The following is a 25,173-nucleotide window of genomic DNA, read 5'->3' on the forward strand; positions in this document are numbered from 1 at the left end:
AATAACAATTCTTGCATAGAAGTGCGTGTATAAAAAGTTACAGTTCCACCAACAGCTATCCATCAATTCTTTGAATATGACGATACTAAAAATATGACAGAATATCGTAGTATTTTGTAGTTGAAATTTTATTAGAACAATGTCTGCCAAAAACAGTTGAATAAAAGAACAATATTAATAATAAAGATTGGAAACTAATCAAGTAATAATAACAGTGATAGGAAAATGAATAATGTTTAAACTTCAAACACGATACTCAATTTATGTTTAAAAGAATGCAAGTTGAAATAATAACAACGATGAAACAAACTTTAAAAAACTTATATTATAAACTTCAAAAGTCATAAGAAGTTTATAAATGTAATAAGAGAATTTAAATTTATATATCTATATATATATTTCTCAAAGTATGTAAATGTATGGAAATATAAGAGAGTGGGGAATAACTGATATTGCTATCTTACACAATAAATCTTACAGTAATCTTACAAATGTTTGTTGTAAAATGTGAAATTAATTACGAAAAAATAATTGGTTAGGTTTAAAAGGAAAGATGTGTAAGTTAATACATCTAGCTTTACAACCCAGCGTTGCCCGTGTAATAAAAAAACTGAACAGAAAATTGATTTGTATTTAACATATAACAACATTTGGCATTCTACCTAAAACAACTGTGAAGGTTTTCAAACTTACTTTGTCAAACAGCTTTTAAATGTCATATCATGAGAAAAATGTTTTGTGCAAGTCAAATAAATTTTAAAAATAAAACGACTTTAGAAGGGTTCAGATGTAACAGTGAAATAATTGCCAAGTAATAGCTAAATTGAATCTGTTTTGCTACGATTACAATATGAGATGATTCGGTAATGATACAATTAATACGAACTGAGAAAACAAAATAAAGTTTGTGAATATGTTGAATTAATAATAACAATTTTTGCATCGAAGTGTGTGTATAAAAAAGTTACTGGTTCGCCAACAGCTATCTATCAAAGCTCTGAATACAACGATACTGGTACGACGATATGTTATGTAAAAATAAAATATTGTAGTGTCTTTTGTCTGATCGAAGGTGAGAGAATTTAGATGCTATTCCTACTTGAGATAATTGTTCGCGTGAAAGGTAGTGACGTTAACAGCGGTATAGCAATTGAACCTTGAGAAAAGCCAGAAGTAGGGTTCACAAAAACCGCATCGTGTTTCATAGAGTTAATAAAATTTAATCGCCAAATTCTAATATCGAAAGAGTGTATTGTCGATATTGTTTTGCAGAAAAGAAATTAGCCCTAATACGTCAAGGACAAAAAAACATAGCGTGTCATGAAGCTAACAGAAAGCCACAGAGTTGTAATTATTACATCATTTTTGTGTGAAAACGGCAAACGATGAATAGGTTATGTATAGAGACGCACTAACCAGAGATTCCCGTCAATACGCCCTAGATACCTAGTAGCGGGTAATATTCCGAAAAGTACGGTGCTCTATAAGGGGGACACACAATCACACACACAGACAACGATTGCCGTTTATATAGTAGATAGTATGCAGTACAGTTTATGGTGTAAAATGTTAAAAAATACTGTACCAAAGTTTGGAACGGATTAAAATTCACATATATGAATTCCAATGGGAAAACCTGTTTCGGATCTCGACCAACTCAGTTTATGACCAACCTTCTGGAACGGATTGTGGTCGAGAACCGAGGTTTCACTGTGATATCATTTATTAAACAGAGTAGTGAGGGAACCAAACTGTATCAGTTATAGTTACTGCCTCACAATTAGTCCTACACATGTTGACCTACACATGCAGTCAATTATCACCATCACACTGCTAATTCATGACAGAGGAACATTTACAGAATTGTTACATGCACATCAAAACAGGATTGTTTGTCAAGAAACACTGATTTTTGCCAATTTATGAAAAATGAAAAGATAGTAATTTTCTCCCCGAATAACCATAATTTAAATCACGATTTTAATCAATAATTTAAATCATTTGATTTTCTGGTGATAACCCTAGCACCATGCAGGTCTATGAAACACAGTCTATAACCCTTGCACCATGCATGAAACACAGTCTATAACCCTAGCACCATGCAGGCCTATGAAACACAGTCTATAACCCTAGCACCATGCAGGCCTATGAAACACAGTCTATAACCCTAGCACCATGCATGAAACACAGTCTATAACCCTAGCGCCATGCATGAAACACAGTCTATATAGGAAGGTAATAGAAGTTCAACTAGAAGCAGAGGCTATAGAAAAAGGATACAAGTCAAACAGGTGGTGACTGACTAAGCAGCAACACACCAAAGGTTGTAACATCAGTCTCTATGCACTAGTTGATCTCTTGTTTACTAGAGATAAAAAGGAAGTGAATGAACGGTGTACTTAGCGACTGTGTACTTGTACTTATTTAATTGCTGAGTGAACAATTATTGAATAATAGCCTAATGGATAACTGCTAGGTCAAGCGAATGTGTACAATCTATTGCATCTACAAATGTTACTGAGGATGAGCATAATGTTAGATTCTTCAATTTACTTGACATGTATAAACAGGTGTTTGCCTTGACAACATACGCCTAGCGGAAATAGTGTACGGTACAGTTTAAGTAACAAGAACCTGTTAGGTACATTTTTGCTCCATACGATTGAGAGCAGCAAACTATGATCAAATTTAGGTTTGACGACAACACTTACAAAACTGCGGATAGAACTCGACTAAAGCAATATAGACCGTAGTAACCCACCTAATAACTAAAGCGTACAATACACATTAAAACACTTGACCCTAACATTTGCCCCTATCCAAGCTGTATTTTACTCACAGCGAATATGGGATATGCGAACCACGAATACACTGTATATATAAAGTATAAAATATAATAGAATAAGTCATATTTTAGAAAGCAAAAGAAATACAAATTAACTGTTCGCTGATTGAGTGGTGTAGTAGGTTCTCCTTATTCCATATTGTCTGTAGCCCCGGTCTCCTCTTCACCAAACACAAAGCCCTAAGTTACCGTTTATAATAACAGCACCAGTCATTCCCCAATAGAAGTGAATAGCTGAGCTGCTGCCTAACCAGAGCTCTGCACATACTACATCCAAATAATAGTCTGTTAGTCAGAATATCAAACTGGATTATGGGCTCCCAGTTGTATAACGTTGGATTGACTGTTTGCCGCATATTTTTATAATCTGGACAGTGGAATACATAGGGGTTGGGGTTTCATCACGGCTCTATAATATTAAACAAGTTGAACCCGTTTTAACATACATATTTGTAAGACTCCATATGTGTCACCAGGAGATATTTTATCTCATGCATTTGCAGGAATCATTTCAGCAACTCTAGCCATATAGGCAGCTTCAGTCAAAGTCGTATAATAGATGCTTCAAGTCAGCGGCTGTTTTAGCACTACTTATCCATCAGCCATGCTCAACAGCAAAAAGGATATTCACTTGCATATCCTGTCACAGAAAGCTAAGCAGGGATCAACTCTCACACTATCGATCTACATGTATTTATAGAATAGGCCCTACTGTGTTCGCTGACCTCGGAGTAGGTGTGCTGAATAATGCATGGGGAGGTTTCAACTCAACTCTATTCGCTTACGGACAGACAGGAAGTGGAAAGTCTTGGTCAGTGGTTGGTTACGGTATCAACAAAGGTAAGTAATCCGGTATACGCCCAATAACCGCCTTTATAACACTATTAAGTATTAATAGCACTATTAAGTATTAATAGCACTATTAAGTATTAATAGCACTATTAAGTATTAATAGCACTATTAAGTATTAATAGCACTATTAAGTATTAATAGCACTATTAAGTATTAATAGCACTATTAAGTATTAATAGCACTATTAAGTATTAATAGCACTATTAAGTATTTATAGCACTATTACGTATTAATAGCACTATTAAGTATTAATAGCACTATTAAGTATTTATAGCACTATTAAGTATTAATAGCACTATTAAGTATTAATAGCACTATTAAGTATTAATAGCACTATTAAGTATTAATAGCACTATTAAGTATTAATAGCACTATTAAGTATTAATAGCACTATTAAGTATTAATAGCACTATTAAGTATTAATAGCACTATTAGGTATTAATAGCACTATTAAGTATTAATAGCACTATTAAGTAATTATAGCACTATTAAGTATTAATAGCACTATTAAGTATTAATAGCACTATTAAGTATTAATAGTGCTATTAATACTATAGACACATGATTAGTAGTTAGTTTTCTACTCATAGAACCTGTTGGCTAGAGATTCTAAAATACTTATATTAATGATACTTTATACATAATTTTGATTGACTTTTGTTGAAAGAAATTAAAGAATTATTAGACAAGTCAATTGAAAATAGCCAATCAAAAAATTTGGAGTTATGCTTTGGCTGAGAAGACAATCCTTAATCATAGATGTAACTTCGCAGAGAGTTTAATGGCCTGAGTACTATATCTAATATTTAATCATATCATTTCATTCTTTCATTTATTTAATAGAATAATCAGAGTATTATATCCTATTGTTTCTTGGCTGCTCACTGTGCAAGACAGCAGTGCAAAAGTTATGTTTACACAGTTGGTTAAGCAGTGCTTAGTTTGGGTCATATTGTTCTCTACAACGGTTAAAACTAATTGTATAAATTGTGATTTCATCAGCCTGTTGCTGTCAATTTCATAGCACACTTTACCTCAAAGCATATCTGATTCAGATGTCTATTCAATATATTTCAGGAATAGTTCCTCTTTTCTGTGAGAAAATATTCACACAGATCGATGAAAAGAAAGCAGCCGGTGACACGACAGAGTTTCAGATCATATTTAGCATGCTTGAGATATACAATGAGGAGGTGCGAGACCTTCTTATAGAGTCTAACCCAAGAGGAGGCATGAGAGTACGAGAGAACCCAGCTACTGGATTTTATGGTAAAATATTGTTATGTAATTTGCAGTATGTCGCATTTAATGTAGACTTAGATTTAGATAGGCTAGATATTAGCGTTAACGAATCGAAGATGTTCTTTTAAGAAAGGGCTAGGTGGCATGTTTTAGTAAATTCTTTAGGCAAAACTTGAGAAATGAAAGCAGAGAGATCACAAAATCGTCGCATATGATGAATGTAGACTGCGAGCATATGCTATTATTTCTAGCTTGCCCCATCTTAAAGCTACTCACCCAAATATAAGTTGTATGCCTACAATCAAATCCTTAAGTTGAAGCAAGTGTTTTATGTTTTACACAGCTCAGGGATTGACAATGTTTCCTGTGTCGAGCTATGCTAGTATTGAGAGCAAGATGGCCGAGGGAACAGAGAATCGGACAGTAGCGGCCACCCAGATGAATGCAACAAGCAGCCGAGCTCACACTATTGTGTCCATTACATTCGTACAAAAGTACAAAAGTGCGGCTGGTGCCGCGACAGCTAAGAAGTCAGTGGTGAATCTGATAGATCAAGCTGGAAAGAAAACCTGACTGATTTACATATTTCATGATATTATATAATATTATCATAATATCCAAGTAAGCGCTCTAGGCACTGAGCAATGGCGGCTGCTGGTGATGGGGTGTAAACCCAAACCCGACACGTAAACCAAAATCAATATAATAGTTTTAAATACAATTGATACACATCAAACTTGAATGAAGAGTTGATCTAAAGCCACCAATGAGGATTGAACTCATGACCTCCTGTTTATTAGACAGGCACTCTAGTCACTAAACTATGGCGGCTGTTGGTGGTATAGGTGTAAACCCAAACCTGTCGGATAGACCGAAACTATTAGAATAGTTTTAAAAGCAATTATTACGCATGAAACTTAAATAAAAAATTGCTTTATTAAGCCACCAATGAGAATTGAACTCATGACCTCCTGTTTATTAGGCAGGCTCTCTAGCCACTGAGCTATGGCGGCTGCTTGTGATGGGTTGTAAACCCAAACGTGACAAGTAGACCAAAATTAATAGAATAGTTTTAAATACAATTGATACACATCAAAATTGAATAAAAAGGTGCAATCTTAAGCCACCAATGAGGATTGAACTCATGACTCATTAAAAAATCGTTAAACTTTTTAGCCTTAGCTCGAAGGAGCACATATCATTGTTTGATAATCATGACGAGCCTGTTGGTCACCTGTGATAATCAAAAAGTGCTGCAAAAATTATTTTCGAGCATTGGATCACGTGATCAGATTACGACTTGACGATTGAATAATGCCGAAACAAAACTGTAAAGTAGCGAGTATCTATATTTGATACGGGGTATTCGGTAAAACCCGAAGTGTTTGTCATAAACTAGTGCTACAATAAGTTTTATATTGAGCTTTTTATTGGCTTTTTAATTCACGTGAGAACATCACGTGACAAAACGATAACCAAACTGTAATGACTACGTCAGAGAAATAAACAGATTCCAATCTACGGCGGCTCTTCGTTTTTGAGCTTTTAGGAGCTTGTAATCACATTTCCACGTATTTGGCACCTACAACACAACAGAGTAAGACATGGTGAATCATTTGATACCAAATATCTGTAATGTGAATTTTGTTGCAAGTCAACCTTCAAGCTACAAAGAAGGGTCCACCTCAATACTATTGAGGCATTTACAATGAGGGCATCCTGAGGAACTTAAAAGCGCGTCTAAGAACCTTCAATCCAGCAAATTAATTTTATTTTTAGTTTCTTTCACTAATACCAGAAGTTTTAGAGAAGTGATGGATTTTTGCTTTGCACTATGCTGGGTTATCTATTTCTATATTTGTAAAGTATTTCTTAACTAATCTCTTGTTGATTATAATAACAGTTGAAAATAAAATCTGTAATAAAAACACTTGCCAAATCATGCCATTAATCTATCACCCATTGAGTAGCATTGATCCACCAATGCCTAGCCATAAATTGTAGATTGCATCTATAAACCAAGCCACAAAACATAATGATTGGTGTGATAATGGTTTCTTTTATCTTAGTTTATTGATGTCACAACATTAGGCTGTAATAGAACTATCTTTTAACCTTAAACCAAAACTGTCACGTACAACTTTTATCGTATTTATTAGGTAAGTCAGACACGCTGATTCCGATTTTGTACTCAAAATAAAGATTAGGCCACTAACTTTCAGAGTAATGAAAGCTTTTTTACAGCGTTTTAATATCGGTCTAGAAAACAACACAATCGGCACAACAAGCTTCGCCCTTAAATACGTGACGTAACCTAGCTTTTTAGGAACAGAAGTTGCGTAGGGATGTTTAGACCAATTTAGAATAATAGAGATGGGTGTTTTAAAATCTATTAACATCTAAACTCAGCCTTAAAAACAATTTCAGTCTTTTCTGAAAGGTAGATTAGCTATTTAACATTGCATATTTAAAAAAGCGCGATAACAACGCCGGCTTGTGATTAAACTGCGCTATTTGAGCTCAGTTTTCTGGGCATCTAGCCTATTTAAACATCATATAACAAGCTACGAGCAATTTTAAATAGTTTATATACCTTTCATAAAAGACTACAATTATTTTACAGGCTGGATTTAGATAATAATGGGTTTTAAGACACCCATCTCTATTCTTCTAATTTGGACTAAACATTCCTAACTTCCGTTCCTGAAAAAGCTAGGTTATGTCACATATTTATGGGCGGAGCTTGTAATGCCGATTGTGTTGTTTTCGAAATGGATATTGAAACGCTTTAAAAAAGCTTAAAGAACTTTGAAGGTAAAAGGACCAATCTTTATTTTGAGTACAAAATCGGAATCAGCATGGCTGATTTACCTAGAAACTACGATAAACGCTGTACGTGACAGTTATGGTTTAAATGAATAATAAATCGCGCGTGCTGACCGGGTCCGACCCGATCTTAACCCTCAATGCTGACCCTGAGTCTGGTCAAACCCTGCATTTCTTAGTCTCGTTCCAGATCTAGCTAAGAAAAACATTGATTCCATTTCCCTGATCAGATCAAAACTTCACAGGCTCACCATATTTAGTCATGTTTAGTTCAACATGATATTAGTCTATTCACCTAGCCAGGGTCTGGTTCTTTGAGTGGGTGGGCCATTTGCCCCCTTCTCCTTTCCCCCTACTCTCTTTTCCGCTTCTAACTTCTTCTTCTTTGGAGAAGGGGAAAAGAGAGAATGGGGATAGGAGAAGGTGGCAAATATAAAGCTGATGGCTCATGAATTGTGTGCAACAATTCATAGCTTTTATAGTTGTAATTTATGGTGGTTATCAGATATTATGACAGAAATGCTTTAGGTTACTGAATTATGTATCCAAGAAGGTTTTTATGTGACAATAAATGTGATTTTTTCAGCTTCTCCTCATTAGCTCCATTGTTAACAAGAGTGCAGTCAAGCATGAGATACAATACAATGACTTTACGTCATGCTATTTAAATCTGACAGGCTTTTTCCCTATTGACCAATCTAGGTTTAAATATCTATGGTGTAAACCCAAACCTGACCGATGGACCAAAACTATAAGAATAGTTTTGAATACAATGGATACTTGTCAAGCTTGAATAAAAAATAGCGATCTTCAGCCCCCAATGAGGGTTGAACTTATTACCTCCTGCATACCGCATAGGCAGTTTAGCCACTGAGCTATGGTGGCTGTTGGTGGAAGGGTTGTGAACCCTAACCCGACCAGTAGACAAAAAATAACAGAATAGTTTTAAATACAATTAAAAGACATCAAGCCTTAATAAAAAGGTGCAATCTTAAACCATCAATGAGGATTGAACTCATGACCTCCTGTTCACAAGACAGGCGCTCTAACCACTGAACTATGGCAGCTGCTTCTGAAAGGGCATAAACCCAAACCCGACCAGTACACCAAATTTAAAAGAATTGTTTTGAATACAATTGATACACATCAAACTCTAATAAAAAGCTGTAATCTTAAGCCACCAATGAGGATTAAACTCAAGACTTCCTCTTGACTAGACAGGTACTTTAACCAATGAGCTATGGTGGTTGCCGGCGGAGAAGGCGTAAACCCAAACTCTCGGGATAGACCAAAATTAACAGACTAATTTTAAGTACAAACAATAATCTGCATACTCAATAAAAAAGCAGCTATTTGAAAGCCATTAATGATGATTGAACTCATGACCTCCTGTTTACAAGACAGGCGCTCTAACCAGTGAGCTATGGCGACTGCTTCTGAAATAGAGTAAACCCAAACCCGATTAGTACACCAACTTTAAAAGGATTGTTGTAAATACAATCGATACACATCAAACTTTAATAAAAAGCTGTGAGGTTAAGCAGCTGTCATGAGTTGCTGTCAAGAAGTCATGAGTTGAACCAATGACGATTCAACTCGTGACTTCCTGTTTGCTAGGCAGGTACTTTAACCACTGAACTATGGCGGCTGTTGGTGGAAGGGGTGTAAACCCTGACCCGACAAGTAGACCAAAATTAATAGAAGAGTTTTAAATACAATTTATACACATCAAACCTAAAAAAAAAGTCCAATCTTAAGCCACCAATGAACACTGAACTCGTGACTTCCTGTTTACTAGACAGGTACTTTAACCACAAAGCTATGGCGGCTGCTGGTGGAAAGGGTGTAAACCCTGACCCGACAAGTAAACTAAAATTAATAGAAGAGTTTTAAATACATCTTATACACATCCAACCTTAAAAAAAGGTGCAATCTTAAGCCACCAATGAGGATTGAACTCATGATCTCCTGTTTACAAGAAAGGCGCTCTAGCCACTGAGCTATGGCGGCTGCTTGTAAAAAGGAGTAAACCCAAACCTGACCAGTACGCCAAATTTAAAAGAATCGTTCTAAATAAAATCGATACACATCAAACTCTAATGAAAAGCTGTAATTTTAAGCCACCAATGGGATTGAACTCACGATCTCCTCTTTACCAAACGCACACTTTAACCGCTGAACTATGGTGGCTGTTGGTGGCGGGCCTGTGACCCCAAAATCAACGGATAGACCAAAAATAATAGAATACTCTTAAATACATTTGATACCCCTCAAACTTGAATAAATTGTTTCAATCTCAATCCACCAATGAGGATTGAATTTATGATTTACTATTAACAAGACACGCGGTCTATCCACTGAACTCTATCGGCTGTTGGTGGAAAGGGTGTAAACCGAAACCCGACAAGTAAACCCAAACTAATAGAATAGTTTTATATACAAATTATACACATCAAACCTTAATAAATAGAATCACTCTTAAGTCACCAATAAGGATTGAACTCTTGACCTCCCGTTCACTAGACAGGCGCTCTAGCCACTGAGCTACGGCAACTGCTCACGACGGGCTGTAAAGCCAATCCTGGTCAGTACAACATTTTTAATAGATTAGTTTTAAATACAATTTATACACATCAAACCTAATAAAAAAATGCAATCTAAAGCCACCAATGAGGATTGAACTCATGACCTCCTGTTTACTAGACAGGCGGTCTATCCACTGAACTCTGTCGGCTGTTGGTGGAAGGGGTGTAAACCCAAACCCGACAAGTAAACCAAAACTAATAGAACAATTTTAAATACAATTTATACACATCAAACCTTAATAAATAGATGCACTCCTAAGTCACCAATAAGGATTGAACTCTTGACCTCCCGTTCACTAAACAGGCGCTCTAGCCACTGAGCTACGACAGCTGCTCATGATGGGTTGTAAACCCAATCCTGGCCAGTACAACATTTTTAATAGATTAGTTTTAAATACAATTGATACCCTTCAAACTTGAACAAAATTTTGCCATCTTAATCCACGAATGAGGATTGAACTTATGACTTATTGTTCATAAAATAGGTGGTCTAGCCACTGAGCTATGGCGGCTGTTGGTGGAAAGGGTGTAAATCCAAACTCAACAAGTAGACCAAAGTTAATAGAAAAACTTTAAATACAATTTTCACACATAAACCTAATAAAAAAATGCAATTTAAAGCCACCAATGAGGATTGAACTCATGACCTCCTGTTTACTAGACAGGCGCTCTAGCCACTGAGCTATGGCGGCTGCTGGCGCCATGGATGTAAACCCAATCCCTGCGGAATCTCTACCCGATACAATTATTACAAATCACACTTAAATAAATAGTAGCGATCTTCAGCCCCCAATGAGGGTTGAACTCATTACCTCCTGCATACCGCATAGGCACTTTAGCCCCTGAGCTATGGTGGCTGTTAGAAGTAGGCCTGTAAACCCAAACTCGACGGATAGACCAAAAATAATACAATAGATTCAATTACAAAGAATTCACAGCTAATATAAATGAAAAATAGGTACTGTAAGCCAACAATGAGGATTGAACTCATGTCCTCCTGTTCACAAGACAGGCGCTCTAACCACTGAGCTATGGCGACTGCTTATGAAAGGGTGTAAACCCAAACCTGATCAGTACGCCAATTTTAAAAGAAATGTTTTAAATAAAATCGATACACATCAAACTCTAATAGAAAGCTGTTCTTTTAAGCCACCAATGGGATTGAACTCATGACTTCCTGTTTACCAAACGCACACTTTAACCGCAGAGCTATGGTGGCTGTTGGAGGTAGGCCTGTAAACCCGATCTCAACGAATAGACCAAAAACAATACAATAGTTTCAATTACAAAGAATACACAGCGAAGTTAAATGAATATTAGCTATTGTAAGGAAACAATGAGGAATGAACTCATGACCTCCTGTTTACAAGACAGGCCCTCTAGCCACTGAGCTATGGCGGCTGCTGGTGCCATGGGTGTAAACCCAAACCCTACGGAATCTCTACCCGATACAATTAATACAAATCACACTTAAATAAAAAGTAGCGATCTTCAGACCCAAATGATGGTTGAACTCGTCACCTCCTGCATACCGCATAGGCACTTTAGCCACTGAGCTATGGTGGCTGTTAGAGGTAGGCCTGTAAACCCAAACTCGACGAATAGACCAAAAATAATACAATAGTTTCAATTCTAAAGAAATCACAGCAAAGTTAAATGAATATTAGCTATTGTAAGCCAACAATGAGGATTGAGCTCATGATCTCCTGTTTACAAGACAGGCACTCTAACCACTGAGCTATGGCGACTGCTTCAGAAATGGTGTAAACCCAAACCCGATTAGTACACCAATCTCAAAAGGATTGTTGTAAATACAATCGATACACATCAAACTCTAATAAAAAGCTGTGAGGTTAGGCAGCTGTCATGAGTTGCTGTCAGGAAGTCATGAGTTGAACCAATGACGATTCAACTCATGACTTCCTGTTTGCTAGGCAGGTACTTTAACCGCTGAACTATGGCAGCTGTTGGTGGAAGGGGTGTAAACCCAAACCCGACAAGTAGACCAAAGTTGATAGAAAAACTTTAAATACAATTTATACACATCAAACCTAATAAAAAAATGCAATCTAAAGCCACCAATGAGGATTGAACTCATGACCTCCTGTTTACTAGACAGGCGCTCTAGCCACTGAGCTATGGCGGCTGCTGATGCCATAGGTGTAAACCCAAACCCTACGGAATCTCTACTCGATGCAATTAATACAGATCACACTTTAAATAAAAGTAGCGATTTTCAGCCCCAAATGAGGGTTGAACTCATCATCGCCTGCATACCGCATAGGCACCTTAGCCACTGAGCTATGGTGGCTGTTAGAGATAGGCCTGTATACCCAAACTCGACGAATAGACCAAAAAATTATACAATAGTTTCAATTACAAAGAATTCACAGCAAAGTTAAATGAATATTGGCTATTGTAAGCCAACATTGAGGATTGAACTCATGACCTCCTGTTTACAAGACAGGTGCTTTAACCGCTGAACTATGGCGGCTGCTGGTGGAAAGGTTTTAAACCCAAAGCCGACCAGTACACCAAAATTAAAAAAATTGTTTTAAATACAATCGATACACATCAAACTCTAATGATAAGCTGTAATTTTAAGCCACCAATAGGATTGAACTCACGACCTCCTTTTTACCCAACGCACACTTTAACCGCTGAGCTATGGTGGCTGTTGGAGGCGTGCCTGTAACACCAAAATCAACGGATAGACCAAAAATAATAGAATACTCTTAAATACATTTGATACCCCTAAAACTTGAATAAATTGTTTCAATCGCTATCCACCAATGAGGATTGAATTTATGATTTACAGTTTACAAGACACGCGGTTTATCTACTGAACTCTATCAGCTGTTAGTGGAAGGGGTGTAAACCGAAACCCGACAAGTGAACCAAAAGTATTAGAATAGTTTTAAATACAATTTATACACATCAAACGTTAATAAATAGATGCACTCTTAAGTCACCAATAAGGATTGAACTCTTGACCTCCTGTTCACTAGACAGGCGCTCAAACCACTGAGCTACAGCAGCTGCTCACGAAGGGTTGTAAACCCAATCCTGGCCAGTTCAACATTTTTAATAGATTAGTTTTAAATACAATTGATACCCATCAAACTTGAACAAAATGTTGCCATCTTAATCCACGAATGAGGATTGAACTTATGACTTATCGTTCATAAGATAGGTGGTCTAGCCACTGAGCTATGGCGGCTGTTGGTGGAAGGGATGTAAACCCAAACCCGACAAGTAGACCAAAGTTAATAGAAAAACTTTAAATACAACTTATACACATCAAACCTAATAAAAAAATGCAATCTAAAGCCACCAATGAGGATTGAACTCATGACCTCTTTTTAAAAGGCAGGCGCTCTAACCACTTAGCTATGGCGGCTGCTTATAAAATGGTGTAAACCCAAAGCCGACCAGTACACCAAAATTAAAAAAATTGTTTTAAATACAATCGATACACATCAAACTCTAATGATGAGCTGTAATTTTAAGCCACCAGTGGGATTGAACTCACGACCTCCTCTTTACCAAACGCACACTTTAACTGCTGAGCTATAGTGGCTTTTGGAGGCGTGCCTGTAACCCCAAAATCAACGAATAGACCAAAAATAATAGAACACTCGTAAATACATTTGATACCCGTCAAACTTGAATAAATTGTTTCAATCTTAATCCACCAATGAGGATTGAATTTATGATTTACTGTTTACAAGACACGCGGTCTATCTACTGAACTCTATCAGCTGTTGGTGGAAGCGGTGTAAACCGAAACCCTACAAGTAAACCAAAAGTATTAGAATAGTTTTAAATACAATTTATACACATCAAACCTTAATAAATAGATGCACTCTTAAGTCACCAATAAGGATTGAACTCTTGTCTTCCCGTTCACTAGACAGGCGCTCTAGCCACTGAGCTACGGCAACTGCTCGCAACGGGTAGTAAACCCAATCCTGGTCAGTACAACATTTTTAATTGATTAGTTTTAAATACAACTGGTACCCATCAAACTTGAACAAAATGTTGCCATCTTAATCCACGAATGAGGATTGAACTTATGACTTATCGTTCATAAGATAGGTGGTCTAGCCACTGAGCTATGGCGGCTGTTGCTGGAAAAGGTGTAAACCCAAACCCGACAAGTAGACCAAAGTTAATAGAAAAACTTTAAATGCAATTTATACACATCAAACCTAATAAAAAAATGCAATCTAAGGCCACCAATGAGGATTGAACTCATGACCTCCTGTTTACTAAACAGGCGCTCTAGCCACTGAGCTATGGCGGCTGCTGATGCCATGGATGTAAACCCAAACCATACGGAATCTCTACCCGATACAATTAAAACAAATCACACTTAAATAAAAAGTAGCGATTTTCAGCCCTCAATGAAGGTTGAACTCATCACCTCCTGCATACAGCATAGGCACTTTAGCCCCTGAGCTATGGTGGCTGTTAGAGGTAGGCCTGTAAACCCAAACTCGACGGATAGACCAAAAATAATACAATAGATTCAATTACACAGAATTCACAGCGGATATAAATGAAAAATAGGTACTGTAAGCCAACAATGAGGATTGAACTCATGACCTCCTGTTTACAAGACAGCGCTCTAACCAATGAGCTATAGCGGCTGCTTATAAAAGGGTGTAAACCCAAACCTGACCAGTACGCCAATTTTAAAAGAAATGTTTTAAATAAAATCGATACACATCAAACTCTAATAGAAAGCTGTGAAGTTAAGCAGCTGTCATGAGTTGCTACCAGGAAGTCATGAGTTAAACCAATGACGATTCAACTCATGACTTCCTGTTTGCTAGGCAGGTACTTTAACCGCTGAACTATGGCGGCTGTTGGTGGAAGGGGTGTAAACCCTGACCCGACAAGTAGACCAAAATTAATATAAGAGTTTTAAATACAGTTTATACACATCAAACCTTAAAAAAAGGTGCAATCTTAAGCCACCAATGAGGACTGAACTCATGACTTCCTGTTTACTAGACAGGTACTTTAACCACAAAGCTATGACGGCTGCTGGTGGAAAGGGTGTAAACCCTGACCCGACAAGTAGACCAAAATTAATAGAAGAGTTTTAATTACAATTTATACACATCAAACCTTAAAAAAAGGTGCAATCTTAAGCCACCAATGAGGATTGAACTCACGACCTCCTCTTTACCAAACGCACACTTTAACCGCTGAGCTATGGTGGCTGTTGGAGGCGTGCCTGTAACCCCAAAATCAACAGACAGACCAAAAATAATAGAATACTTTTAAATACATTTGATACCCCTCAAACTTGAATAAATTGTTTCAATCTCAATCCACCAATGAGGATTGAATTTATGATTTACTGTTTACAAGACACGCGGTCTATCTACTGAACTCTATCAGCTGTTGGTGGAATGGGTGTAAACCGAAACCCGACAAGTAAACCAAAAGTATTAGAACAGTTTTAAATACAATTTATACACATCAAACATTAATAAATAGATGCACTCTTAAGTCACCAATAAGGATTGAACTCTTGACCTCCTGTTCACTAGACAGGCGCTCTAACCACTGAGCTACGGCAGCTGCTCACGAAGGGTTGTAAACCCAATCCTGGCCAGTTCAACATTTTTAATAGCTTAGTTTTAAATACAATTGATACCCATCAAACTTGAACAAAATGTTGCCATCTTAATTCACGAATGAGGATTGAACTTATGACTTATCGTTCATAAGATAGGTGGTCTAGCCACTGAGCTATGGCGGCTGTTGGTGGCAGGGGTGTAAACCCAAACTCGACAAGTAGACCAAAGTTGATAGAAAAACTTTAAATACAACTTATACACATCAAACCTAATAAAAAAATGCAATCTAAAACCACCAATGAGGATTGAACTCATGATCTCCTGTTTACTAGACAGGCGCTCTAGCCACTGAGCTATGGCGGCTGCTTCTGAAAAAGTGTTAACCCAAACCCGATTAGTACATCAATTTTAAAAGGATTGTTGTAAATACAATCGATACACATTAAACTCGAATAAAAGCTGTAATGTTAAGCCACCAATGAATACTGAACGCATGAGTTCCTGTTTACTAGATAGGTACTTTAACCACTAAGCTATGATGGCTGCTGGTGGAAAGGGTGTAAACCCAAACCCAACAAGTAGACCAAATATAATAGAAGAGTTTTAAATACAATTTATACACATCAAACCTTAAAAAAAGGTGCAATCTTAAGCCACCAATGAGGATTGAACTCACGACCTCCTGTTTACAAGACAGGCACTCTAACCACTTAGCTATGGCGGCTGCTTGTAAAAGGGTGTAAACCCAAAGCCGACCAGTACACCAAAATTAAAAAAATTGTTTTAAATACAATCGATACACATCAAACTCTAATGATAAGCTGTAATTTTAAGCCACCAATGGGATTGAACTCACGACCTCCTCTTTACCAAACGCACACTTTAACCGCTGAGCTATGGTGGTTGTTGGAGGCGTGCCTGTAACCCCAAAATAAACGGATAGACCAAAAATAATGCAATAGTTTTAATTACAAAAAATTCACAGCGAAGTTAAATGAATATTAGCTATTGTAAGCCAACAATGAGGAATGAACTCATGACGTCCTTTTTACAAGACAGGCGCTCTAACCACTGCGCTATGGCGGCTGCTTATAAAAGGGTGTAAAGCCAAACCTGACCAGTACGCCAATTTTAAAAGAAATGTTTTAAATAATATCAATAAACATCAAACTCTAATGGAAAGCTGTTCTTTTAAACCACCAATGGGATTGAACTCATGACTTCTTGTTTACCAAACGCACACTTTAACCGCAGAGCTATGGTGGCTGTTGGAGGTAGGCCTGTAAACCCAAAATAAACGAATAGACCAAAAATAATAGCATAGATATAAATACATTTGATACCCATAAAATTGAACAAACTATTTCATTCTTAAGCCATCAATGAGGATTGAACTCATGACCTCCTGTTTACAAGACAGGCGCTCTAGCCACTGAGCTATGACGGCTGCTTCTGAAAAAGTGTGAACCAAAAGCCGATCAGTACACCAATTTTAAAAGGATTGTTGTAAATACAATCGATACACATTAAACTCGAATAAAAAGCTGTAATGTTAAGCCACCAATGAATACTGAACTCATGATTTCCTGTTAACTAGATAAGTACTTTAACCACTAGAGGTGGAACGAGACACGAGACGTTTCGAGTATCGACCCGTCTCGTCTCGTATCGGTCTCGTCTCGACTTAACTATTGCCAAACTCGAGACAGGAAATAGAACTAATGCGCCTGCGCACGGTTGTTAGAAAATGGCTTCTTGCGGTAGCAACAACTCCATATATTGTAATGGATTGCGGGCAACTGCCTTTAAAGTTATACCCGGTCCGTTACTACTTGTTGCTACTGATTATGTTGGCCACTGAGTCTAATCATGTAGTCCGGACAACGACCCTGTTATTTTTTAGTTCGGTTCTGTGTCCTTAAAACAGATACCGGGTCGTATCTAATTACTTTTCGGATAATCCAATTTAATTAATAGAATTTTGCGGGTAAAATGTCTGTATTTTATCGTATCGTGTCTAAACACCAACTGCCCTTCATAAAATTCGGGCCTCTTTTACGTATATATTGCCAATCGCGGGTAAAACTTGCCCGGACACGGAGAAACGTACGAAAGGCCGTGTCGACCATAGTCCGTGTTCGGTTAACAATGACGTTTTGTTAGCTCAATATAAGAATATACATGTGCATGTATACAGTAATTAATATAATTTCATGAGTACAATTTAAATATAATTCACATACTACAGCTAATACACAAACAAAACTTAACATTAATGAAACGATAAGAATGAAAGTGTTATCAAGGTTCTTTTAGTTGCGGTATTTCTTTGTAGAGCGACGGCTATCGGTTTCATTACACATTACATTAAAAAGTAAGAACTATTCAATAGATGGTAAAATATACATGTACAAAGCAATATGTTTATAATAATTATGATCAATCAAGCACAAAATTCTTAGAATATATAACTTCGGTATTTTAGAGCTGTTTGTGTCACTTTTTTTACAAAAACTACATGCATATTGTAGTATTATTGCGTTTGGCTAAAGGTAGAATTGTAGAGTTGCGGTTTTATTCGTAGTTTATTGCGTTAACTTGCGCCCAGAATGATCACCGATGTCAAGGTCAAAAACTACGTAACATTACATAAGCAAGGAAAGACAACACTTAGAGTATAGCCAGCCTAGTTCCACTACATCTCCCCTTCTGGGATTAGAAACAAGCACCAAATGCAACTTAAAGTGTGTACAGCAAAAGATAGGGTATACAACAAAAATGATTATCAGTAGGATTTATCTCAGTACAAAAAAGTACATCATAGGATATATATGTCATAATTATCCGAGGGATGTTTGGTAGTTTTTTACAAGATATGGCGGTGGCTTGCGATCACGTCGCGGTCTACTGTTGATGTTCGGAGACTGAATGTCTTGCCCCTTTTCCGGTATATCCACTGGTCTACACTGTAGCTTAGCTGGTGTGATCACCTGAGTATCTGAGGGGACTGTCATTGGAACGAGGGCTGATCTATTTCGGCGTACTGTGTTGTCTGCTTCATTAGTTATAGTGTAGGAACGAGGAGCTACTTGTCGTAAGACTACTCCTGTGGCTTTCTGATCACGGATGTAAACCTGTTGACCTGGTTTCATCTCTGGAAGGTCTTTAGCACGATGACGTTTATTGTAATGCTCCGCTGCATACTTTCGTCTGTCCTTCTCCCGGCTGCAAATCTCTTGTTGATTGGCAAGAGCAGGCATAAGGTGATCCGGAAGGACCGGTATACGTGTTTTGAGGCGTCGGCTCATCAGAAGCTGTGAGGGAGAGGATCCATTTTCCAGAGGGGTTGATCGATAATTCAACAGAGCTGTGGAGAGGTCCCCTGTCTTAACCATTAGGCGTTTCATGGTGCCCACTGCGCGTTCAGCCTCACCGTTAGCTCGTGGATAGCGGGGTGATGAGGTAATGAGTGTAAAATTGTTGTCTCTTGCATATCGCTCAAAGCTTTGTGATGCAAACTGAGGACCATTGTCTGATACGATATAGTCTGGGAACCCATGTGTTGCAAAGACTTTGTCTAGGATGGCTACTGTGTTAGCAGAAGTCTGGTTCTTCGTGGTTTCATGAACCTCAATCCAACGACTATAGTAGTCTACAATCAGAAGGTAGACCTTCCCGTCTAATTCAAACAGATCCATCCCGAGTCTCTCCCATGGGCGATCAGGGAAGGAACTGGGTGCCAGTGTCTCTCTTGGGGTAGGCAGAACTTGTTGGCAGATGTTGCATTGACGAACTACCGCTTCTATGTCACCACTCATACCTGGCCACCATATATCTCTCCTTGCTCTCGCTCTACATCTCGCTATGCCCTGATGGCCCTCGTGTACGAGATTGAGCATCTCCAGCTGAAGACCGCCAGGTATTACAAGTCTCCCATCATAGAGCAACACTTCCTTATCTACAGTCAGATGGCCCTGATGATCAAAATAAGGTGTAAGTGATGGATGTTCACTTTTGTAGGCTGGCCAGCCACGTTGACAGAATTCTATTACCTTCCGCAGGATTGGGTCATCGTTTTGAGCATCCCGTATGCGATTCACAGATGAGTGCTTTGGTATGAACACCTTATTGAAGTATTCCACTTCATCAATGAACTGCACTTCGCTAACAGTAGTCGGCGCTCCATTAGTCCTTGATAGATAGTCTGCTACATGGTGTTTCGACCCTGGGATATAGGTAACTGTGGGAGAATACTTCATCAGACGAAGATGAAATCGAAGAACACGGGCCGGCATATCCGCAAGATTCCTTGAATTGAGCAGCGTGACTAGAGGCTTGTGGTCTACCTCTACGGTAAACATTAGCCCGTGTAAGTACTGGTTGAATCGTTCACAGCCCCAGGCTACTGCCAGCGCCTCTTTCTCGATGACTGCATATCTTCCTTCAACCTCCGTTAAGGATCTTGAAGCAAAGCTGACTGGTCGTCGTGTACCATCAGCTTGAATCTGAAACAAGGCCGCTCCTACTCCGCTGTTACACGCATCTGTGGCAAGTACTGTCTCCAGTTTTGGGTCATACGGAGCAAGAACTTTGTCAGAAGCCAGTATTCCTTTCAGTCTTGCAAATGCTTCCTGCTGAGCCGTGCCCCAGACCCACTCTCGGTTTTCTCGGAGTAACTGACGAATCGGTGCCGTGAGCTCCGCTAGATTAGGGATGAACTTCATTAGCTGATTCAACATACCGTTTAGGCGTCTGATGTCTGATTGGTTCTGAGGTTCAGGAAACTTTAAAATGGCCTTGGTCTTCTCTGTGTCAGGGTGTATACCCTCCCCATCTATGATATGTCCAAGAAATTGGACCGATGTCTGCCTAAATAGACACTTTTTCCTATTTAGAGTCATGCCTGAGTGAGCGATACGATTAAGAACCTTCCTGAACCGGTCATCGTGGATTTCCCTAGTAGCGGCATGGATCAGAATATCATCCATGTGAATTATTACGCCCTCGATATCACCTAGTAGTTCATTCATATATCGCTGAAAAACCTCTGGTGCGGCTGAAATTCCAAATGGCAGTCTGTTGAATGCATATCTACCAGACGGTGTAAGGAAAGTGGTCAGCAATCGAGAGTGTTTTGTAAGGTTGATCTGATGATACCCAGAATTGGCATCCAGACGAGAAAAAACCTTACTCTGTCCAAGTTTGGCCAGGCTGTCCTCGACACAAGCAGTTGGGTAAATCTCTCGCCTAACTGATTGATTTAGGTGGGACAGATCCACACATATGCGCACGGATCCATCTGGTTTTGGTACCGGCACCATTCCACTACACCATTCCGTGGCCTCCTTCACCGGGGATATAACGCCCATTTTTACCATCTCCTGGAGTTTATCTTTAACCTTCGGTAACAGAGGTTGTGGTACAGAGCGGGCCGTATATATACACATAGGTCGGGTATCTTCTTTGAGACTTATTTCGTAAGAGTAGTCCTTGACAAAACCCAGTCCATTGAAGACTGTAGGGTATTGCTGATATATTGTCTCTATGTCTGTCTCAACCTGGTACACATTGCATGTTAGCAGCCCAAGGTTTTTGCAGGCCTCCCGACTCAGTAGGTTGGTGTTCTGGTTAGCTATCACATATATAGTCTCGTTGGTAGATTTTCTGCCATATCTGAGGCACGCTGTAAAAGTTCCTAAGCAATTAATGCTGTGGTTTCCAGGACCACGAAGACGAGACCGGGCTTGGTCTAGATTGACCCTCTGAGCCATGGGTTCCGTAATTTTCATAACTGAAGCATCTGCGCCAGAATCGAGCTTGAATTTCACTGGTGTCTTATCAACTTCTATAGTAGCTGACCATCCTGGATGGTTGTGGACACTATCAATCTTGAGGTCCTCGCAGAACAGAGTTTCTTCGGCAGGGCCATCAGAGTCTGTTTCAGCCAAATTGATTCGCTTGGAATAGATCGCTGATCTGCAAGCCTTTCCCCAGTGGCCAACTTTGTTGCATTCCTTGCACCTATCTGACCGAGCTGGGCATTGAGACCTTGGATGTGTTGTTCCTCCACAGTAGCCACATGTGCCTGACTTGCCAACACTTGGTTTACTGACATGGGCTGGTTTTTGTCGTCGTGATGACCGGGAGACAGCTTCGACTGGTTTAGTTGGCAAATCAGAGGCGAGTGCTTGTGAGCTAATATCTTTCATCGCCCTGGCAGCCAATTCTTGTGATCTGCAGATTTTTACGGCCTCTTCCAGTGTGAGATTATTCCCGAAGGCTATCAGCTTTTTCCTAGTACAGTCTTCGCGGATGCCTAGAACAATCCTGTCGCGGATGAGGTCTGATTCTACATAACCGAATTGGCACTTCTGAGCCTTTTGGCGCAACTCAAGATAAAATGCCTCAAATAACTGTCCTTCAGTCTGTGACGTAGAGTTGAATAAATATCGATCATGGATGACATTACGTTCTCCGACACAGTATAAGTGTAAGATTTTAAGAATATCGTCCACTTTACACGAATCTTCCTCATACTGTGGGCTTGTTTCAATGATTTTAACCGCTTCAACGCCTACGCAATGTTTTAGCATAGCCACTTGGTATTCATTTGGCCGTTTGTTTAGCTCGGTTAGTATATAAAACGTTTTCCAGCTTGACACAAATGACCTGTAACTTTCCTCCTTGTCTTGCAGTAAGTCAATTGCAGCAGGCTGTTGTATGACAGGTTGATATACAGTTGACATGTTGCCGGTCGACTCAAAGCTCACAAAAACAGTTTGGTCAGTTGCTATATCTTCGGTACTTGAGTTCAATAATTGGCTCTCTGGTTCAACAGAAAACACTGGACATGGGAATCACCAAACCAACTCGCTGCCACCATGTAGTATTATTGCGTTTGGCTAAAGGTAGAATTGTAGAGTTGCGGTTTTATTCATAGTTTATTGCGTTAACTTGCGCCCAGAATGATCACCGATGTCAAGGTCAAAAACTACGTAACATTACATAAGCAAGGAAAGACAACACTTAGAGTATAGCCAGCCTAGTTCCACTACACATATCACTATTAAAATGTTGTATTTAAATCGTTTACACCAGGTGAAAATTCAATTTAAAAAGGAGTTTTATTAATTTTATATATATCAAGTAGCTAGTACTTGTGTAGTGAAATCATCACCAAATGCTCATTATTTTACTGTCTCGTGTCTCGAGTCTCGAATTTTTACAAGACAGTGTCTCGAGTCTCGTCTCGAGCTTAAAAAATCTGTCTCGTTCCACCTCTATTAACCACTAAACTATGACGGCTGGTAGTGGAAAGGGTGTAAACCCAAACCCGTCAAGTAGACCAAAATTAATAAAAGAGTTTTAAATACAATTTATACACATCAAACCTTAATAAAAAGGTGCAATCTTGAGCCAACAATGAGGATTGAACTCATGACCTCCTGTTTACAAGACAGGCGCTCTAACCACTGAGCTATGGCGGCTGCTCACGATGGGGTGCAAACCCAATCCCGACCAGTACAACAATTTTAATAGATTAGTTTTAAATACATTTGATACCCATAAAACTTGAATAAAATGTTCCATCTTAATCCACTGAACTTATGACTTATCGTTCATAAGATAGGTGGTCTAGCCACTGAGCTATGGCAGCTGTTGGTGGAAAGGGTGTAAACCCAAACCCGACAAGTAGACCAAAATTAATAAAAGAGTTTCAAATACAATTTATACACATCAAACCTTAATAAAAAGGTGCAATCTTGAGCCAACAATGAGGATTGAACTCATGACCTCCTGTTTACAAGACAGGCGCTCTAACCACTGAGCTATGGCGGCTGCTCACGATGGGGTGCAAACCCAATCCCGACCAGTACAACAATTTTAATAGATTAGTTTTAAATACATTTGATACCCATAAAACTTGAATAAAATGTTCCATCTTAATCCACTGAACTTATGACTTATCGTTCATAAGATAGGTGGTCTAGCCACTGAGCTATGGCAGCTGTTGGTGGAAAGGGTGTAAACCCAAACCCGACAGGTAGACCAAAGTTAATAGAAAAACTTTTAATACAATTTATACGCATCAAACCTAATAAAAAATGCAATCTATAGCCACCAATGAGGATTGAACTCATGACCTCCTGTTTACTAGACAGGCGCTCTAGCCACTGAGCTATGGCGGCTGCTGGTGCCATTGATGTAAACCCAAACCCTACAGAATCTCTACCCGATACAATTAATACAATTCACACTTAAATAAAAAGTAGCGATCTTCAGCCCCAAATGAGGGTTGAACTCATTACCTCCTGCATACCGCATAGGCATTTAGCCCCTGAAGTATGGTGGCTGTTGGAGGTAGGCCTGTAAACCCAAACTCGACGAATAGACCAAAAATAATACAATAGATTCAATTACAAAGAATTCACAGCGAATATAAATGAAAAATAGGTACTGTAAGCCAACAATGAGGATTGAACTCATGACTTCCTGTTTACCAAACGCACACTTTAACTGCAGAGCTATGGTGGCTGTTGGAGGTAGGCCTGTAAACCCAAAATCAACGAATAGACCAAAAGTAATAGCATAGATATAAATACATTTGATACCCACGAAACTTGAATAAACTATTTCATTCTTAAGCCATCAATGAGGATTGAACTCATGACTTCCTGTTTACAAAACAGGCGTTCTAACCACTGAGCTATGACGGCTGCTTCTGAAAAAGTGTTAACCCAAACCCGATTAGTACACCAATTTTAAAAGGATTGTTGTAATTACAATCGATACACATTAAACTCGAATAAAAAGCTGTAATGTTAAGCCACCAATGAATACTGAACTCATGAGTTCCTGTTTACTAGATAGGTACTTTAACCACTAAGCTATGACGGCTGCTGGTGGAAAGGGTGTAAACCCAAACCGACAAGTAGACCAGATATAATAGAAGAGTTTTAAATACAATTTATACACATCAAACCTTAATAAGAAGGTGCAATCTTGAGCCAACAATGTGGGTTGAACTCATGACCTCCTGTTTACAAGACAGGCGCTTTAACCACTGAATTATGGTGGCTGCTTTTTAAAGGGATTGTTGTAATTACAATCGATACACATCAAACTCTAAGAAAAATCTGTAAATTTAAGCCACCGATAGGATTGAACTCATGACCTCCTGTTTACCAAACGCACGCTTTAACCGCCGAGCTATGGTGGCTGTTGGAGG

General features: G+C 38.7%; 14 non-coding genes across 14 annotated transcripts; all 14 read right to left on the bottom strand.

Moving 5' to 3' along the window:
- Nucleotides 1-8,759: 8,759 nt before the first annotated feature.
- Trnat-ugu (transfer RNA threonine (anticodon UGU)) lies at nt 8,760-8,832 on the bottom strand. Its single transcript has one exon. It is a non-coding gene; the product is annotated as a tRNA-Thr (tRNA).
- Nucleotides 8,833-9,702: 870 nt separating this feature from the next.
- Nucleotides 9,703-9,775, bottom strand: Trnat-ugu (transfer RNA threonine (anticodon UGU)). Its single transcript has one exon. It is a non-coding gene; the product is annotated as a tRNA-Thr (tRNA).
- Nucleotides 9,776-10,969: 1,194 nt separating this feature from the next.
- On the bottom strand, nt 10,970-11,042 carry Trnat-agu (transfer RNA threonine (anticodon AGU)). The gene has a single exon. It is a non-coding gene; the product is annotated as a tRNA-Thr (tRNA).
- Nucleotides 11,043-11,316: 274 nt separating this feature from the next.
- Trnat-ugu (transfer RNA threonine (anticodon UGU)) lies at nt 11,317-11,389 on the bottom strand. The gene has a single exon. It is a non-coding gene; the product is annotated as a tRNA-Thr (tRNA).
- A 1,034-nt stretch (nt 11,390-12,423) lies between these two features.
- Trnat-agu (transfer RNA threonine (anticodon AGU)) lies at nt 12,424-12,496 on the bottom strand. Its single transcript has one exon. It is a non-coding gene; the product is annotated as a tRNA-Thr (tRNA).
- A 275-nt stretch (nt 12,497-12,771) lies between these two features.
- On the bottom strand, nt 12,772-12,844 carry Trnat-ugu (transfer RNA threonine (anticodon UGU)). Its single transcript has one exon. It is a non-coding gene; the product is annotated as a tRNA-Thr (tRNA).
- A 1,739-nt stretch (nt 12,845-14,583) lies between these two features.
- On the bottom strand, nt 14,584-14,656 carry Trnat-agu (transfer RNA threonine (anticodon AGU)). The gene has a single exon. It is a non-coding gene; the product is annotated as a tRNA-Thr (tRNA).
- A 1,578-nt stretch (nt 14,657-16,234) lies between these two features.
- Nucleotides 16,235-16,307, bottom strand: Trnat-agu (transfer RNA threonine (anticodon AGU)). The gene has a single exon. It is a non-coding gene; the product is annotated as a tRNA-Thr (tRNA).
- A 288-nt stretch (nt 16,308-16,595) lies between these two features.
- Nucleotides 16,596-16,668, bottom strand: Trnat-ugu (transfer RNA threonine (anticodon UGU)). Its single transcript has one exon. It is a non-coding gene; the product is annotated as a tRNA-Thr (tRNA).
- A 650-nt stretch (nt 16,669-17,318) lies between these two features.
- Trnat-ugu (transfer RNA threonine (anticodon UGU)) lies at nt 17,319-17,391 on the bottom strand. The gene has a single exon. It is a non-coding gene; the product is annotated as a tRNA-Thr (tRNA).
- A 5,967-nt stretch (nt 17,392-23,358) lies between these two features.
- On the bottom strand, nt 23,359-23,431 carry Trnat-ugu (transfer RNA threonine (anticodon UGU)). The gene has a single exon. It is a non-coding gene; the product is annotated as a tRNA-Thr (tRNA).
- Nucleotides 23,432-23,710: 279 nt separating this feature from the next.
- Trnat-ugu (transfer RNA threonine (anticodon UGU)) lies at nt 23,711-23,783 on the bottom strand. The gene has a single exon. It is a non-coding gene; the product is annotated as a tRNA-Thr (tRNA).
- A 277-nt stretch (nt 23,784-24,060) lies between these two features.
- On the bottom strand, nt 24,061-24,133 carry Trnat-agu (transfer RNA threonine (anticodon AGU)). Its single transcript has one exon. It is a non-coding gene; the product is annotated as a tRNA-Thr (tRNA).
- A 455-nt stretch (nt 24,134-24,588) lies between these two features.
- Nucleotides 24,589-24,661, bottom strand: Trnat-ugu (transfer RNA threonine (anticodon UGU)). The gene has a single exon. It is a non-coding gene; the product is annotated as a tRNA-Thr (tRNA).
- Nucleotides 24,662-25,173: the final 512 nt, after the last annotated feature.

The sequence above is a fragment of the Watersipora subatra genome, chromosome 2, assembly GCF_963576615.1.
Source record: "Watersipora subatra chromosome 2, tzWatSuba1.1, whole genome shotgun sequence".
In the NCBI taxonomy this organism is placed as follows: domain Eukaryota; kingdom Metazoa; phylum Bryozoa; class Gymnolaemata; order Cheilostomatida; family Watersiporidae; genus Watersipora; species Watersipora subatra.